This window comes from Panicum virgatum, chromosome 8N (genome assembly GCF_016808335.1).
Source record: "Panicum virgatum strain AP13 chromosome 8N, P.virgatum_v5, whole genome shotgun sequence".
NCBI classification, from domain to species: Eukaryota; Viridiplantae; Streptophyta; class Magnoliopsida; order Poales; family Poaceae; genus Panicum; species Panicum virgatum.
The window spans coordinates 11,773,310-11,784,288 of record NC_053152.1 but is presented as its reverse complement, the minus strand read 5'-3'; the positions used below and the strand labels follow the sequence as shown (position 1 = coordinate 11,784,288).

General features: G+C 49.0%; 1 non-coding gene across 1 annotated transcript; it reads left to right on the top strand.

Annotated features, from left to right (window-relative positions):
• The first annotated feature begins 10,162 nt into the window (after positions 1-10,162).
• LOC120686982 lies at positions 10,163-10,269 on the top strand. The gene has a single exon (XR_005680488.1). It is a non-coding gene; the product is annotated as a small nucleolar RNA R71 (small nucleolar RNA).
• The last annotated feature ends 710 nt before the right edge of the window (positions 10,270-10,979 follow it).

Below are 10,979 nucleotides of genomic sequence, written 5' to 3'. Positions count from 1 at the left end.
TGATGCGCTTGTTCCGAGTAACCCTCTCTGATGTCTCCAGGATTTTCACCGGATGCTTAGTATAAGTCAGATCTTCCTAAACCTCTAATCCATCCAGTGGTGCCTGCTCCTCGGGTACTCGCAGACACTTTTTCAGCTGAGATATATGGAAGACATCGTGAACTCCAGAGAGACTGGTAGGCAACTCCAGGCGATAAACAACTTCGCCTTTCCTCTCTAGCACCTTGAATGGGCCCACATACCGAGGTGCTAACTTCCCCTTGACATTAAACCTGCGGATTCCTCTCATCGGAGACACCTTCAGGTATACATGATCACCAACACTGAAAGTCAGGTCTCTCCATTTGCCATCTGCATAGCTCTTTTGCCTACTCTGTGCAATCCTCAGATTTTCCCACACAGCTTGTACCATCTGCTCTGCATCTTCTATAATATCAGGGCCAAAAAGCTGCTTCTCACCAATCTGATCCCAATAGAGAGGAGTCCTGCATTTTCTGTCATACAATGCCTCGAAGGGGGACTTCTTCAGACTGGCCTGATAGCTATTGTTGTATGAAAACTCAGCATACGACAGAAACTTATCCCAACTAGTACCATACTGAATAGCACAGGCTCTCAGCATATCCTCCAACACTTGGTTGGTTCTCTCTGTCTACCCATCTGTCTGAGGATGATAAGCGGTACTGAAGCGCAGCTTCGTATCCAACAAATCATGGAGCTGCTCCCAGAACCGTGAAGTGAACTGAGATCCTCGGTCAGATATGATCTTCTTTGGCACACCATGCAAGCAGACAATCCGAGAGATGTACAACTCTGCAAGTCTAGCACCGGAGTAAGTAGTGTTCACTGGAATGAAGTGAGCAACCTTCGTCAGACGATCCACTACTACCCATATGGAGTTGTACCCTTTCTGAGTATGAGGCAATCCAACAATGAAGTCCATAGTGATCTCCTCCCATTTCCACTCTGGAATCTTCAAAGGCTATAACAGACCTGCTGGCCTCTGATGCTCAGCCTTGACATGCTGACAGGTGTCATAAATAGCCACGTACTCTACCACTAAACGCTTCATCCCATACCACCAGAAACGTTCCTTCAGATCATAGTACATCTTCGTGCTGCCCGGATGAATAGAGTAAGCTGTATCATGGGTCTCACTCAGAATCAACTTCCGGAGATCCTTCACATCTGGCACACAGATCTGGTTCTTGTACCACAAGGTACCCTGATCATCCTCTTTGAAATGAGGAGCCTTGCCTTTCTTGAGCAACTCACGAATCTCCTGTAGCTTCTCATCTTCTTTCTGATGCTGCCTGATCTCTGCCTCTAGAGTGGGTACTGCCTCGAATGCTGTACTCAAAGTATGATGCAAGAAGCCCAGACTCAACTGCTCAAACTCCTCGCATAACTCTGGAGGCATCTGGAAAGCAACGACCATGTTGACATAGCTTCTTCTGCTCAGGGCATCTGTCACAACATTGGCTTTACCCGGATGATAGTGAATCTCCAGGTCATAGTCCTTGACCAACTCTAACCATCTTCTCTGCCGCATGTTCAGCTCATTCTGCGTGAAAATGTACTTGAGGCTTTTGTGATCAGTGTAGATATCACACTGCTGCCCATACAAGTAATGCCTCCAAATCTTCAGAGCATGCACAACTGCGGCTAACTCAAGATCATGAGTGGGATAATTCAGCTCATGCCGACGTAACTGCCGTGAAGCATAAGCAATCACTCTGCCCTCCTGCATCAGAACACAACCAAGACCATCCTTCGAAGCATCACAATACACCGTGAACCTCTTGCTCTGGTCTGGCAGAGTAAGGACGGGCGCCGTAGTAAGCCTCTTCTTCAGCTCATCAAAGGCCATCTACTCTCATTAGTCCATATGAATGCCGCATTCTTCTCTAGCAAGGAAGTCAAGGGCTTCGCGATCTTGGAGAAATTCTCAATGAACCTCCGATAATATCCTGCTAAGCCCAAGAATGACTGGACTTCCTTCACCATCTGCGGTGTCTCCCACTCTAGCACATCCTTCACCTTGCTCGGATCAACTGCAATACCTCCCTTGGAGATGATATGACCGAGGAATGGAACCTCGTCAATCCAGAACTCGCACTTGCTGAACTTAGCATACAGCTGATGCTCTCTCAATCTCTGCAACACGAGCCTCAGATGCTCTTCATGCTCTTCCTCTATCTTGGAGAAGATCAGAATATCATCAATGAAGATCACCATGAAGACATCCAGATAATCCATGAAAACCATGTTCATCAGATGCATGAAGAAAGCCGGGGCATTAGTCAAGCCGAAGGACATGACCGTGTACTCATATAGCCCGTACTTGCAAGTGAATGTCATCTTTGGAATATCCCCAGGACGGATCCTCAGCTGAAAATAACCCGAACGCAGATCAATCTTCGAGAATATACGAGCACCTCGAAGCAGATCAAAGATATCCTCAATACGGGGTAGTGGATGCTTGTTCTTGATAGTAACTGCATTCAGCTCCCGATAATCGACACACATCCTCTTCGAGCCATCCTTCTTATCTACTAGCAACAATGGAAAAACCCTAGGAGAGAAGCTGCGATGGATATAGCCCTTGGCTAGCAACTCATCAATGGTCTTCTTGACTTCCTCATGCTCTATAGGTGCCATGCGGTAGGGCCGCTTTGCAATAGGAGCTGTGCCAGGCAAGAGATCAATAGAAAACTCGATGTCACATTCAGGCGGCATACCTGGCAAATCATCCGGAAAGACATCCGGGAAATCAGACACCACGCGAATACCATCCGTGGGTCTAGCCTCCATCTGATGAAGAAATCCCGAGGGCTCTGAAGCACTGACTGTCACCACTTGGCCATCAGATGCTGACAAGTGAACTGTCCGCTGAGCACAATCAATACGGACTCCCCATCTGGTAAGGGTCTCCATGCCCAAAATCACATCTATCCCCAAGGAATCAATGACGGTCAAACCAGTGCGGAATTCTACCCCTTTTATGACCATACTAACTCTGGAGCATATAGAACATGTATGTATCTGACCCCCAGGTGAGGTAACTACCATAGCTGTCCTCGTACAAGAAACTAGTATACCATGCTTTTCGGCAAATGACTTGGAAATGAAAGAATGAGTAGCACCGGTATCGAAAAGCACTGTAGCGGGGTGAGAGTTGACCATGAACGTACCAATAACCACGTTAGGAGCCTCGGCCGCTGACTCGGCCGTCACGTGGTTCACCCGACCCTGTGCTGGCGCCCTGGGCTGAGCTGGGCGCCCCTGCTGTCCTGCCTGCGCCTTCCGGGGGCAAGAGTTGGCGTAGTGCCCATGTTGGCCGCAGTGATAGCAGGCGCGAGGGGGTCCTTGAGCCTGCTGTCCGGCAGGAGGAGCTGCCTGCCGTGGAGCCTGAGGTGCTGGCGGAGCTGGTGGAGCAGTACGAGCCGGAGGTGCCGGTAAACTCGGGCCCTGACCTGCCTGCTGCTGCTGTCGAGGCGGGTACTGCTGCGGCCTCTACTGGTACTGCTAGGGAGGCCGATGCTGCTGCTGCTGGTACTACTGGGGCGGCTGAAGGCGAGGACGAGTGTTGCTACCGGAAGCAATGGGAACGATCTTCCTCTTCTTGTCCTCCATCTCCAGGTACTTGCGCTCCGTGTTGAGCGCGCTGTCAACCAAATGGTTGAAGTCGTCGAAGCGGAGGTTGAGCAGCGCGTACTGGAGGTAGTCCTCAAGACCCTCCATGAAGTGCTCCTGCTTCTTGCGGTCATCCGCGACCTCGGCAGGGGCGTAGTGAGCAAGCTGCAGAAAACGATCACGATACTCCGTGACCGTCATAGTCCCCTGAAGTGAAAAAGACAGATATATATATCGAAGGATTAATTCATGACTCAGAAAGATAGAACAAGGGGGTATTAGCTCAAAAGGAAACGCTGAATGCTTATATCTGAGATTACCTGCTTCAGTGCAAGGAACTCCTTCTGCTTCATCTTCATAACGCCCACGGGGACGTTGTGGCTACGGAACCGCTCCCAGAACTGGATCCAGGTGAAAGCCTCGCGGTCCTGAACTGGGTGGGACTCCCACCAGTCCAATGCTGCCCCTCACAGCTATCCTACTGCGTACAAGACTCGCTCCCGATCATCGCACTGGGCGATGTCCAGCTGGCGCTCCACTGCACGGAGCCAGTCGTCTGCCTGAAGTGGGTCAGACGTGTGAGAGAACGTTGGCGGGTGACCCCTTAGAAACTCAGCACGCCTGTCGCGGGTCTGCGGCGGTGGAGGAGGCGGAGGCTGAGTGTGAGCCTGCTGAAGTGCCTGAACAGTGTTGTTCAGGGTAGCCATCATCTGCATCTAGAGCTCAAAGTACTGCTCCGGGGTCAGAGGCGGAGGCATCGGGATCCCAGTACTCTGGTTGTTCTGCCCCTGGTTGTTCTGTCCCTGCTGGTCAGAACCACGCCTGGTGTTCACCATCTGATTTGGACAAAAGATTTCATGAGTAAGGATATTGCAGAAATAAATTCAGATGGATACGATATTTTTCTGCAAGAAAGACTTAGACATGATAAAGTAGACAGGATAGAATGGACGGTTTTACTCCCAACGATATAACTCGTTTTATTATTTAATTAACTTTAACTTAATACTGATTTTCATTAAACAAATTTAACTACTAAACTATGCAATCATCCAAAAATCCAAATCAAACATGTAGCATAATAACAAGCATACAAATTTCACAACTTAGCCGAGTTTAACATACGACTCGACTAACACATCGCGTCGCAGAATGTACTATCGTATTATTATAAAGGGGTCATCTAGCTTATACCTATGATGATCAGATGATTTTCTTCAGGCCAGAATCTACGGAAACTATTCTATAGAGAGAAATCAAGGCAAGACGAGTAAGAATCTTGGAATTCAAGGAGTATAATAGCAAAATAGTTTCAGCAGACAAGGCTGAGAGAGAAGAAGACTTAAAACTTGACCAGTTCTATCTAGGCTTTCGTCCTATAGTCGATACGGCTTTGATACCACTCTGTAACACCCTGTTTATAAAAGGACATAAACCGAGCAATCATATACGTGCCAGGATCAAGTCACACGTATATACAACAGAATGAACAATATATCACAGCACATATCACGTAAAAGATATAATAAAGTGAATACAAATGTTATTTATTACATAAATGACAAAAATGTCTGATACAGTGGAAGCGAAGTACAAATACGATAAAAACTCTCCGAAGCTGAGCCGGGCGCCACAGGGACGTCGACTGGGAGACGAACGCCTAGAAGTCCTCATAGTCCTGGAAGCGCTGAGCGAACTCCCTCGCGTCGGCAGGAACTGAGCAGTAGTAGAGTATCCCCAAGAGGAAAAAGAGTAGAGTAGGCAAGAGTGGGTGCACAACTTGTACTCAACAAGTATAACACAAACTATGAGGCTCTAAGGTTGGCTGACTGACTGCATTAGCTTTTTAAGTCTTGGCAATATTTTATTAAAGCTAATTACTACAAGTTGATGAATTACCTTAAACCCAGTTACATAGTAATTAATCAAGATTAATCATGTTACTACTGAGAACCAAACCGAAACCACCAAGGTAACCCCGAGAGGCACCCCCCTCGTCGGAAGGAGATAACCCCACTAATCAAAAGGAGGATCTGGGCCGCTCATGAGCGGGAGCACGGCTAGTATACCAGTTTTACACTCTGCAGAGGTTGCACATCTTTACCCACAAGTCGTGAGCTACACTAGTTGTTCATCACACTTCCATAGGTGAGATGACTAGCAAGCACACTACGAGGCCTTTACAAAGAATCTCGTTGCTAAGGAGTAACCGCGAGGGTGGATCGGCGACTATGGAGCAAGCCTAGTGGGCGTTAAGACACGAAGCACAGACGAGGCCACTCAGCACGAGGGCCATAGAAGCTTACCGCCCCTGCCCCGCAGGTAAGTTACTCCAAACCAAAAAGACCTAATTATTACGCCAAGACCATCCCATTTCAGTCTTGTGGTAGCGCTGTTGTCCTAGGTTGTCGCTCTATGAACCGGTCCTTATGGAGAGTGGCCAACCAAGCACTAAGCACCGTGCTGGCCCCCTAAACCAAGTTTCTAACAAAACATATTTTAACGAGACGTGAGCCACCCAAGCACAAAGCACAGAGGGCCACTCCCAGAATTAAGTTGCATAAACCATTAATCAAATTAATTAAAAAGGACCAAGTGTGTTATAGCGCGGCACCTAGCACAACTAACTAAAATGCAACCCAAGGTAATTATATAAAGGATATAAAGTGGCTAGAAAAGTCCTTATAGGCATACATTATTAAAATGCAGTATGAAATTGTAATTAAAGGTGATAGGTGGTGTTCATGTTATACTTGCCTTCCTCGTACTGCTCCTGTTACTGCTCAAACTGGTTAGAAGACGGCTACTCTGGGTACTGGTACTGGGGCTCCTCCGGTAGCTCAACGTCTACTCACGAACACATGGCCAAAACAAGGCAACAACATAAACATACATGCAAACAATAGCATAAACTAAGAAGCAATACATTGATACATAAAAACAGCACACTAAACTAGTTTAAAACTATTCTACGCGTTACAACGATTGCGTGGGCATAAAGAACGCCTAAAACGGAGCTAAAACGCAAAATCTAGGCCTAAAACAAGTTCTAGGGGCTTATCTGCGAGAAAAACTAGGTTCCAGGGGGTTTTCCGCAAAAACCGAGGGCCCAAACGTAAATAAACAACAACTCTGGGGTCTAACTTGCAAAAACAGCAACCAAGGATGGTAGGTTCAATTTCTAAGAAGTTCAGGGGGGTACATGCAATGTTCTGGGCAGATCTGCAATTACTTCTGAATAAAGATGGACCACGGGTTGATTACTGAGAAACCTAGGGGCTCTTTAACAAAACTGACAGGGCGAACCATTACGTTTAGATCTAGTCGCTTGGATTCGGATCGGAGGGCTCGGATTTGATGAGATCTAAATCTAATCTGGGTCGTACGTGTCAGATCGGACGGTCTGGGTCAAGTGGAGCGCGCCGGACGGCGGCGCTAATCGACGGCGACCAGCTCCGCGGCGTCGCTCACCGGAAACTCACCGGACTTCACCCAAAACGGTGTTCCCGGGGCTGTTTCGGCTCGTGTTCGGGTCAGTGAGTGAGTGTGTGCGACGGCGAGCTCATTCGGGTGCGCTAGGGGGCGTGTGGGGGCCCTAGCATGTTCGCCGGCATGCGATTGCTCGCCGGTCAGAGAGGAAACAAGGGTAAAAAAAGGGCATGGGAACTTGCTTTACCTCTGCGCAACGCGCAGGAGACGTGCAGAGGGGAAAGCGGCGGTGCAGAGGTCCTGCGGCGGCGTAGCGGCGGCTCCAAGCTCGGTGAGGCGGCAAAGCGCGGGGAACGGCCTCCTAGGCATGCTTCTGGTAGTCTGGTGCGGCGGAGGTAACACGCGACCGTCCTGCAAAGCGGTCGAGTGGGTCAGGATAGTCGGCACATCGCAGACTGCACGGAATGCCGACGGGAAGCTCACCGTGGCCGTCCGGGCGGAGCTCCAACGGCGAGGTGGCGCTGCATTAGGGTTTAGGGGAAATTGAGGTGGGGATAGGGTTTAGGGGGGTGCGGGGCGCGTTAAAAGGGCGGTGGGGGTGATCCTTGGCGTGCGAGCCATGGGAATTGCGGCGCGGTGATTGCGCGGCGGATTCGGGATCGAACCCTATCGGATCCCGGGCTGACTTCTAGAAGGAGGGGCGCGGGCTGTGCTGGCGTGGATTCTGTGAGGCTGGGGCATAGGGTAGAATGGGCTCTGGGGCCCTGCAGGTGTGGCGCGTGGCAGTCGGGATCGGGCGGATAGGAGCGAATGGCGGGCAAAGCAGAGGCGCCTGCGGAGGAAGAAGAAGGTGCTGATTGGTGGGCCTGGCTTGTCAGAGACAGCGCGCACGTGGGCGCTGGACTCGGACGCGGGGTGAGCGGGTGGGCTGAAGCAGGCTGGGCCGAGCGGTGCGGGAGCACGCTTGCGCTGGAGCTGGGGTGCGGGTGTGGGCCGCTGCGGGATGAAGGGGGAGAGGGGTGAGCGGGCTGGGTTGGGATGCTGGGCTGGTTTGAGTCCAGATGAGGTTTTCTAATTTCCTTTTCTCTTTTTCTATTTCTAATTCAAACTAACACACAACCAGGTGAATTCAAATTCAAATTTGAATTCACAACTAGCACTCAAACAAAAAGAACAATGCACCAGCATGAATGCAACAACAACAATTAAACCTATGATAAAATTTTAAATACTTGAGGAACAAAAATTAGATTAAATGCCATTCTAAACACAATAAACCTTAGAAATTTAAATAAAGCCAATTAAATTTATTAAAAAGTGCTGAAATTTAAAATAGGGTGTTACATTGGCCGACCCTAGGGTTCGGCCGGCCCCCCTGTGGGCCCACTGGCTAACAGCCAGGGCCTATGGGCTCTCTAACGGCTATAAGTTTTGAAATTTTGGGTGCCCGGCCAAACTTTGCTTCGAAAGATATTCAAAATTATTTTTCAAAGGATTTTCATGCCCAGAAATATTTTTGGATTTTTGTGAAAGAAAGAAAATTGCTAGAAAAGTTTCTAGCATGCAAGAGTATTTTGAAAATTCAAATATGTAGTGGGAAAAATCAAAAAATTCGAGAAAAGCAAAAATGGTGGAAAGCAAATATGAGATACGTACCGATTTACCTTCGGCAAGGGCTCGTCATTTTAAGTCTGATGAGCAAGACCTTTCTCCTGCTGTGATTACCACTGCTCGGCTCGTCCTGGAGAATTGGACGAGGACGAGCTTGCGACCTTACGTCACACCTTCTTTGCACATCTTTTCTTTGATCTTGTGGCCGTAGGTCTTGGTAGTGGGGATTCTGGTGCATCCAAATTGCCTGCCCTTCATCATCCTGTCGGTTCAGGATGCGTTGCTCTTCCCTCTGTTTGAATCTAAAGAACATGTTCTCCTTCCTGACGCGGAAGCAGATTTCTCCTCTTCCCACGTCTATCCTTGCTCTGGCGGCCCTCAGGAATGGTCGCCCAAGGATGAGCTCTATTCCTAGGTCACCTTCTATGTCCATCACTACAAAGTCTGCAAGGATGAAGAAGTCTCGCACGCGGACCAAAATGTTCTTGGCTATCCCCTCGGGATACCGAATTGTAGAGTCTGCGAGCTGCACACACATATATGTTGGGGAGAGAGTAGGGTATAGGAGTTTCTCGTATATTACCATGGGCATAATGTTGACACTGGCCCCCAGGTCGCAGAGTGCATGCTCATAGTATTGATCGAAGATCGAGCAGCTGATCATGGGGACCCCTGGATCTTCTTGAATTGCTGCTACTAGGCCATCCCAGGTATCATTATTTGGGGGATTGTACCTGCCTGCATGGTTACTTCGAGAAGTCTACCGGGGAAGGTTGCCCCACCCAATAGACACCATATTTGCAATCTCGACGGGAGATTCGGGTTGCCCCGGAATCTTCCCGGACTCAGAGACAGGAACAGCAGCAGCGATTTGAGCTAGTGGTGTGTTTATCATTTTGTTGAAACTTAATTGGTTTTTATGAGCAGAAGAAAGAGTTTCAACTTTAGCATGTATGCTTTCTAAAATTTTATCAATGGCAGCAAGTTTCTTGTTTAACGATTCATTGATTTTAGCTTGGCCAAAGACTAAGTCTCTCAAGGAGTTGTTACCTCCTCCTTGGAATGGTGGGCGTGATTATGGACGGAACCTGGTGTTGTTGTTGTTGATGTAGGCTGCGTCTTCTCGGATTTTGGGGCAGTCATTCCCCTAGTGTCCACAGTCACCACAAATTTCGCACATAAAGTACGAGTTCATAGCATGGATGGGAATAAGCATCTGTTGCCGGTTCCCTTCATCAATCTTTTCATTAGGAGGTCCAGCTTGGTGGCAAGCATGTCCGTCTCCTTGACGGTATGCATTCCGCCCTTGGTTCTGGGCTGGGAACGCTCCTCGTTCCAGCCCTAGTTGGAGACCATCTTCTCGATTAAGGCCGTAGCCTTGGCAATTGTGAGGTCGAGATAGGCTCCTCCAGCAGCAGCATCAAGGTGGGCTCTGGATGTTGTTGTTAGCCCGTTGTTGAAACTTTGGAGTACGAGCCACTCGTCCATCCCATGATGAGGACAGGCGAGTATATATTCTTGCAATCTCTCCCAAGCTTCTGGGATGGATTCCATACCTGTCTGCTGGAAACTTGAAATTCTTCCGCGTAGGGCATTTGTTTTGCACAATGGAAAGAATTTGGCAAGGAACTGTTGGCGGTCATTTTCAGTGATTTCTACCGCCAACATTCCTTCGGATTTCAGGCTCTCAGGACTATAATGCATCGAAATTTACTAACATTAACGAGTTCCACGAGTTTTGTTGCACTTCTGATTTCAGGAACATAATATACGAATTTGAGCAGAAATGGGAGAAATCCCAGGCCGGCCGGCCTAGGCCAGGCCGGCCGGCCTACCCCTGCACCATTCTCACAGTGTGACTCCTCGGAGATGGCCCTGAGCAAGATATCAAGCCAAGATCAAGTGTTCAACATAATTGCAATTAAACAAGATCGAAAGGCACAAACCAAATCTATTTGGGTCCACAACTTAGTGACAAACTACTTGACCAAGACCCAACCGACTTGAGGAACATCAAAAGACCCTGGACCAATGTGACACAATAACGGAGGGCCGAGATGTGCCAGAGCCAGGCCGACTGGCCTATGTGAGGCCGACTGGCCTAAGAAGCACGTGGAAAATGCCGCGGCAACTTACCACCGACTCCAGGAAACAATCCAAGCCACCCAGAGAAGGTCGGCGCCAGATGGCACAATCCCCAGGCCGGCCGGCCGAGGGGAGGCCGACCGGCCCCACCTGGCAGCGTCTAGAGTCCCCCCTTGGCGTGGAAGCTAAGCATAACCGCCTTACCGGCTTACAACCGA